Source organism: Rosa chinensis, chromosome 3, assembly GCF_002994745.2.
Source record: "Rosa chinensis cultivar Old Blush chromosome 3, RchiOBHm-V2, whole genome shotgun sequence".
Taxonomy (NCBI): domain Eukaryota; kingdom Viridiplantae; phylum Streptophyta; class Magnoliopsida; order Rosales; family Rosaceae; genus Rosa; species Rosa chinensis.
The window spans coordinates 29480201-29488721 of NC_037090.1; the positions used below are offsets into that span (position 1 = coordinate 29480201).

Here is an 8521-nt window from a genome sequence, read left to right on the forward strand (position 1 = left end):
TAAGTTGTCAAATTGCATTTTAAACACATTTATGATAAGAATTTTCCCTCATTCAAACACTCTTATGATTTTAATCTTTTAGAAATTTTAGTTTTAGAATTATAGTCGTGTTATATTTGAGCATTGATTTGTAGTATAAGAAGTTTTCCAACCTCCCAAGCTTGATCAAATGAGATCGTGTGACTTATGTCAATCGACATGTCTTTCTTTCTTCAAAAAATAAATTAGTTTTTTTTTTTTCTGTAAAGGGGGTCCCTTTTAATCCTTATAAAAAAAACCAAGTGTAAGTACTAAATACTAAATAATTGCATAACTTTATTTGCACATGTTGTGCATTTAACCTGCCAGGTACACAAAAACAAGCCCGTGACTATCATATAAATATGGGCCTTGATCTCTGGAAATTAGTGTTATTTAAAAGCACGCTATCGAAAGCCAATGCCCAATAGGAAGTAACAGATTTGAATTTTTTTTTTTTTTTTTTTTTTTGTAATCTATTTGATTTTATATCATTTTGAGCCAAACAACACATGTGTGTATCCTCATGGGATAATGCTACACATCCCCAGTTGGTAGTCAGAGAGAGTGGCTTGCACCAACTAATTTGGCCGAACCACTTGATAAGTTGATATTCGTCAAACTCAAATTTTTTTGTTGCAGATTCTATGCTATCTAATCTAGGATTGATATTAAAATTTAACCATTAATCTGGAATATCATTTTTCATGTAAGCAATGACGATGGGCTGAAGACCGATGTTTTTGGGGCAAAAATTGATTAGATTTTTAGTAGGTAGAATTACACAAATGATTACTGAATTTTTACTTATTTGACATTTTGATCACCCATATCACTTTTTAAAAATATCACTTTACTTGCTCAATTTAGACATCGTCTTTCACTTTAGTTATTTCATCAATTTTGTTTGTCAAAGACTCGTAAATATCTACTATTTGAAAGATATAAGTATTAATTAAGCAAACAACCCTTAAGGTTAAATTTTCAAAAACCCGAATATTACCTCTGATTTATTAAAATGTTTTAACAGAAAAAATTACATACCTCATGGGCAAAGTAGTAAACAATCACCACTATATTAAAGGAAAAAACAATCACGAATGAAAACCAAAAAACCGTTCAATGCTATCCACTTAACAAAAACCGCCTTGAGTCCCCCTCTTACGTTTCTTTTCCTCTTCTCTCTCACCTTGCATAAACAAAAGCAATCTAATTCTCTTTCTTCACAGATGTGAACTATCAATTGGAATACTTCTTTTTCTTCAGACTTCAATCATTGTAATTTTCTCTTGGGTTTCTTTTTCTCATTATTTCTCTTCAATTTCAGAATTGTACGTTATTGATGTAGTTTTTACGCTCTTTTTGCATATGCGATTGATTTAGAAATTGGGCTCTGCTATGGCAATAAGTATCAAAACCAGGGACTCAGGTCGGTTTGATGAGTCTTTTTTGTGAAAGATTTGTTGGGTTGTTTGTGATTGTTTGGTTCACTGTTGAATCCCAAGGTTTGAGATTTTTTTTTTATCTGGGTTTTGTTCTTCTTCTGTTAAAGTTCGAATCCCTGAGCCACCGTCTCTTTCTTTCTTTGCGCTGCAGAAACACAGAGAGAGATGGGTTGAGACAGGTTTGCTTCCCAGAAGGAGAGTACAATACTTTTTTTTTTGTGGACTAGCCTTTTTGCACGCACATACGCACATGGAAGAGCCGCGCTCAAGCGTGCGAATTATGTTTTTGACCGTGGTATGGTTCGCATGTGTATCACATCATTCATTTCTGTATGGGGTAAGAGTCACGTAATATGCAATGTTTTATATATATACTTTCTTTTATACGTAATATGCATGTTCTTATATATATCACATCATTCATTTCTGAATCGTTCAAAAAGTATTCACATCATTCATCATGACAATGTTTTATAATTTCTGTATATGGTAAGAGTTACGTAATATGCAACACAGAAGTTATATTACACTCATGAGTAACATTTCAAACATGCGTAACAGGAGAGGACAATACGCACGTGCATCGCACGTGCAGGAAGGCTAGTTTTAGTTAAGATGGTATAGAAGTAATTTTTTTTGTTGCTCTTTTTTTTCAATTTTCTCTGTCCACCACACTCGTATTCATCTTTTCCACAGTACTCACAATCATGATTAAGCTTTAAACTTGACCTTTCTTGATCGAAAATAGAATTAAATAAAAAAAAGTAAATGAATATACTTTTTTTTTATGATTGAACTAAAATACCTTCAAGTTTAATGGTATATAACGACAAATTTGATGACAATGATTAAAGTGGATTGTAATGTTTAATTTGAGTGACTAAAATAATATATTTGAAAAATTAGTGACCATAATGTGGAATAAATTATAACCGTAACTCGACCATTTATATAATTCTTTCTTTGTTAGTAAATTAAAAACAATCATCCTTGTTGGTCAGCTAATGTATTTAATTATTCTAGTATTCTCATCCTTTTCTTTAATTTGTGCCGTCCTATGTAGTATTGTAATGTGCCTGCGGCCTACATGCCAGCTAAGTTAGACCAGAAGATCATAATGAAAGATCATGGTTTTTCTTCTTTTGGTAAAAAAAAAAAAAAAAAAAGGAATTGCAAAAGCATATATCTAGGTTTATTCTAATGAACCATCAGCAATAGGCCAATATCATGCAAGAACGTTGGCTACAGAGATCAGTAGTCTGGGTCCCTGGGATGAGAGTACTGGTGGCTGCTGTCAATTTATCGAATCAATAATTTTTGTGGCTACAAATATATCGATAAGAATAGACTTTTCCCATGGCTGCTCATCGATAAAACGGAAAGTGATCAACGACGGCTCGTGGTTGATATCATCTCAATTCTCAGAGGTATCCAAAAATTTATAAATAGATGACATGTTTCTATCTGGTGCATACTAACGTTAACGAAAAATAACAAAAGCTTTTTCTTTTTCTTTAGGGCCCGTTTGGATATAGGGATTTGAGAGAGTGGATTTGGATTTGGAACCCACAAATTCAAATCATCTTGTTTGGCTGTCTATTTTTGTGAGTATTTGGATTTCTCCAAAATCAGTCCTGAGATATTAGATAGCAAAGTTTGATGATTTCAAATAACTAGGGTCCCCTAATTATTTGAAATCACCACGTCTCCGACTCTCGTGAAAAAACACAGATCTCGTCGTCTCTCTCTCTCTCTCTCTCTCTCTCTCTCTCTCTCTCTCTCTCTCTCTCTCTCTCTCTCTCTCTCTCTCTCTCTCTCTCTCTCTCTCAATTAACACACGAGCTGCCTCTGGTCTAACTCGAGCCAAGGTCTTACCCTTCGACCGAGCCCCCTCAGAAGCCAAACTTTGCGGCGGAGCCATCCCTCTCTGCATGCTCGATGAGATCGATACCCAGGCCAACCTCGCCGTCGACTTCGGAAAAACCCTCTTCCCCGACGACTTCATCGCCATGCTCCACTGCGAGGTCCTAGACTCCTTCCTCTGACCACACCCAGTCCTGCGGCGCCTCCCTCATCTCCGGCCTAGTCAACCGCCTCGAGATCTCTGCCTTTGTCTCCTCCAACGCGCCCTACATCGTCCACCACACCAAGGACAACGCGCGCCACACACTGGCCTCCTGGCCATGAATCAAACTCACAGACAAAATGGCCTACTACGAAGACCTCGCCGGAATGTTCTTGGACGAGTTGGATGCTGTGTTCTAGTATTGCAATTTCAAATCTTCACATATCTTTTTCATTCCAAACAATAAGATTTTAAATACTCATATTTCAATTCTACAGATTTAAAATTCAAATCCAAATCCAAATTTTGTTTCCAAACGGGACCTTAGAGATTTTGTCCATTTATCTTAATTATAGGGATTTTTTCCCACTTATCCCATTATGTTTTTTTAATTAACAAATTACATATAAGTTATTGACAAAAGAAATACATCCTTTAAAGATTAAATTAAATTTATAAGGACTAAATCTTACAAATAAGGACACTGTGCTCTCCACTTGCTACATGTCATGAGTTAATTTACTTTTTTACCCTTAACTGCTTCTTTTAACTTCTAATATCTTTATAAGGATTAAATTTTACAAATAAGGACAATATGCTCTCTACTTACCCCATGTCATGAGTTAATTTACTTTTTTTACCCTTAAATACTTCTTTTGACTTCTAATCCCTTTGTGCCACCTTTTTTTTTTAGAATAATCCACTTATGTTACTTTTTTTTTAGAATAATCCTTTTCTGTTACTTTTTTTTTTTCCTGAGAATAATTCGTTAATGTTACTTTTTTTTTTCTTGAGAATAATCCCTTTATGTTACTTCACAAAACCTCACTCTCCTCTACTCTCATCTCATCGCCTAATCTTGCTACCTAGACTCGTCCAACCCTGCTGCTGCACTCACTGCACTCATATTCGTCTAGTTCTGCTACTGCACTCTCGCTACACTCATAATCGTCCAGTTCTGCTACTGTACCTATACTCGTGTTCTGCTACTGCAGTTGTACTCGTGTTCTGCTGTACTGCACTAGTTATTGCCTAATTCTGCTACTGTACTTGTACTCGTGTTCTGCTACTGCACTTGTACTCGTATTCTGCTGTACTGCACTCGTCATCGCCTAATCCTGCTACTGCACTCGTCCAATCCTGCTACTGCACTCATACTCGTCCAGTTCTACTACTGCACTTGTACTCGTGTTTTGTTGTATTGCACTCGACATCGCCTAATCCTGGTACTGCAGTTGTACTCGTGTTCTACTACTACACTTGTACTCGTGTTCTGTTGTACTACACTCATCATCGCTTAATCCTGCTATTGCACTCGTCCAATCCTGCTACTACACTTGCTGCACTCATACTCGTCCAGTTCTGCTACTGCATTTGTACTCGTGTTCTGCTACTGCACTTGTCATTGCCTAATCCTGCTACTGCACTCATCCAATCTTGCTATTGCACTCGCCGCACTCATACTCGTCCAGTTATGCTACTCGTGTTCTGCTATTGCGCTCGTCAATCCTGCTCCTGCACTCGCTACACTCATACTCGTCCAGTTCTGCTACTGCACTCGTCATTGATCCTGCTACTGCACCTCATCAGTACATCTGGACAAGGAAAATAAGTAAATAACACTCAGATAGATAGTAATAATGATACCTCTGCCATCTCTCCCCCAGTACAGTATCAAAATGCTCAGTAAAAGAACACAGCAGTTGTTATACTAATCAAGAATTAATTACGAGGCTACTATATGTGGAAAGCTACAAATGCCGTGTCAAAACGACCCAATACATGCCACCTCCGTTGTCACGAACATCACTTCTATAGCCATGTGTCATTTGCCACCTATTCATCTCCACCATCCCTTCACAAATTCTGATCAAATTGGGATCACCATTTAAAAAAATTAAGAAAGCCGTGTTCAGTGAAACTTAATCATCTCCTACATAGCAGTAGTATGAACTCAAAATGAAGAAGAAGAAGAAGAACTATAAACCTTTCATTATCTTTGTTCTTCTTCATGCTCAGGTACTTATTAATTAAACAAACGAGAATTTAACCAAACAAAAATTAACAAGCAACTCAACTGCAACAACCAAAAATCTACTCGATCATATATCAACTTTACAATCAGGAGAACCCAGCAATGGAACTTGACCCACCAACCCTTTCTTCAACCCATCCAGCACATCACACTTGACATAAATCCCATAATGCCTGCTCCTCATCCCTAGCCCCGTCACCTTCCATCTCAGCCTCCCCAGTCCCCACCACCACTACCCATAATAATAGCACAGAGAATGTTTTGACATTTGAAGCAACCCACGTTTCCTTCACACACAGCAAAGCTGAGACCTTCCCCTCACCTTCTTTCCATTACTTCAAATCCAAGTGAAACCCACCTCTAAATTTCAATTCTCTCACCTCTGACAACAATTCAATTTCCAAAACTACATTCTTTCTTTCCTAGCTATTACCACAGCCACCGCATTTGATGACCGGAATCTAATAAGGTCCAAAAAGATGTCGTTCAAGGACGAGGAGGAGTCGTTCTAGCACAAGCTGCTGGTGGTGCGCGAGGTTGCAGTGTACAAAATTCCGCTGCGGTCGATGTCCAGAGGGTACAAGTGCGGCGAGTGGCTCCAGTCCGACAAGATCTGGTCACCTTCAGGTCGTCTCCTGCAAGGACCACTGCGAGATCCGACTCGAGGATCCCAACTCCAGCGATCCAATCTGTTGAGTTTCCGGTACGGTGACCGATTCACTTTCGGCGTTGCTCCGCCCATGGCGTCCCTACTTGTGGAGTTGTGGCTCTGCTCGACGGTGCCAATATAGAGGAATCTCGAAGGCGTCGCTCTGGAATTGTTGGCGAACCACTGAGAGCTGCTTCCTCCGCCATTCACAAGTTTCTGAGTCTCCGATTGGTGCTTGACACGGTGGTAGTAGAGAAAAAACGCAACTGACATGGATGGGGTTTTGGGTTTTCTATTTTTGGATGGTGGAAATTGGGTCAGTGGCAATGTCTGTAAATTGTGATGAAATTCGAGCATTTTAGTCATTTTCTATCAAAATTTGAAGTTAGGCCTGCTTCATTTGTTTTTGGGCCTGGGCTTATGTCCTTATTTGTATAAAACAAATTGAAAGTGGGTTTTCTGTGTTTATATCTTTAGTCATGTGTTACTATGTAATTTTCTATTTTTTAATTCTCTCTTACCAATGAAGACTCTACTAAGGTCTTTCCTAATACCAAATTATGTTATTTTTTTTAATTTTTTATTTTTGATACTATTTTACCCTCACTCATTTGTTAAATAGAGAGAAAAGTTATAGGAGACTTTGCCAGAGTCCAGTGATCGATCGTGGGAATCCGGCCAATGATAGCCTGAATCCGGCCAACGATCCCTGAATTTAGGACACCGGTGCCGGAATCTTGTCACCGGCCGCCACCCACTGAACTTCTCTAAAAACCTCGCTAGAGGTCTCCAAAGAGGTCTTCAGAGATCTCATAGGTTGCCGAAAATGTCTATTGCTCCCAAATAAAAGTCTATCACCCCCTAATAGACATCTATTGGGGAGCAATAGAGGTTTATGAAACCTTGCTGGAAGTCACCAAAGAGATTGTTGCAGGTCTCATATGGGGACGGAGAGATTTATTGCCCCATGAATAAACCTGTATGGCCCCCCAATAAACATTTATTGCTCCCCAATAGATCTTTCGGTTGCTGGAATTGGAATTAATCTCCCTAAAATTAGACAAATAAAACTTTGATTAAAAAAAAAAAGAGGAGATTACATCAATTTAAAACATTTATTGCCCCTCCCAACAGCCCTTATTACGAGATAATAAACTTTTTTTTTTCCTTCTTGGACTTCTTCTGCCCACAGTTTACAAAAAAAAAGAAGAAGATTTGGGCACCCACCTCTCAACCTTTCTTCGCTGGTTGCAGACTCTCAATCAGTTGCTATTTCGGTCCCAATCGGTCGATCGAAACCGGAGCACGCAGATGTCTGAATGCTGTGGAGGGTGAGGAGACTAGCAACATGGAGATCACGACCTCACCGGCGAGATGGAGATCATGACATTCGTTGGATCGTCGAAATTTGCAAGAGAGAGAGAGAGAGAGAGAGAGAGAGAGAGAGAGAGAGAGAGAGAGAGAGAGAGAGAGAGAGAGAGAGAGTCGTGTTGGATAGTCTGAGTGGCTTAAAATGTAGTTTGTTAATTATGTTAAGCAAAACAGTCATTTTGCTTGAAATAGGGTAAGTGAGAATAAAAATTTGTTGCTGAGATAAGTGAGATAATTTTGGCCAATGAGCTGGCAGAAGAACCTAAAAACCATTTGGGGAAAAATTTCACAAATGGTCACTCAACTATGACTCATTCGACACTTTGGTCACTGAAGTTTCAAATTTATCACTTTGATCACTCAACAATTATATTGTCAATCACCTAAGTCACTTTGTTAAATTTTTTCATTAAAAAAATTATAAAAAAATACTTTTTGGATGACTTAAGTGATTGACAATGTAATAGTTGAGTGACCAAAGTGATATATTTGAAACTTCAGTGACCAAAGTGTCGAATGAGTTATAGTTGAGTGACCATTTGTGAAATTCTCCCAACCATTTGGTAAAATTAGTGTTTAGCTCGCAGAAGAACTTGCAAAACCATTTGATCTAGAAATTACTGTTATGTTTCACTATGGAGTGCTCTTACCTTTTTATTTCAGGGCTATACCCAACACCATAGTAAGTTATTGCTGTCCACAACACCGCATCACTCAGTGAAAATGGAATCTTCAGGAGAGAGGCTGGAATTGAATAGGACCATGCTGGATAAAGATATAATTTTGGCCAATTTTAATGCATCGGGTCACCATCCGTTTTCCTTAATTATCTATACATAACTATCATCAAAAAGCTTAAAGGTTGATCGATGAAAACAACATGCATGGGGATATATTATACATGAGAAATAAATAGATATCATCATCTTGTTCAGAAG

At 38.1% G+C, this 8521-nt stretch overlaps 1 long non-coding RNA gene across 3 annotated transcripts; it reads left to right on the forward strand.

The window, feature by feature from the left end:
- The first annotated feature begins 1140 nt into the window (after positions 1–1140).
- LOC112194794 lies at positions 1141–3798 on the forward strand. Of its 3 annotated transcripts, none has more exons than XR_005808023.1 (4): positions 1141–1296; positions 1402–1523; positions 1615–2890; positions 2982–3798. It is a non-coding gene; the product is annotated as an uncharacterized LOC112194794 (long non-coding RNA). The 3 variants fall into 3 exon arrangements; XR_005808024.1 differs by having other exon boundaries at positions 1615–1800; positions 2527–3798; XR_002934146.2 differs by having other exon boundaries at positions 1615–3798.
- The last annotated feature ends 4723 nt before the right edge of the window (positions 3799–8521 follow it).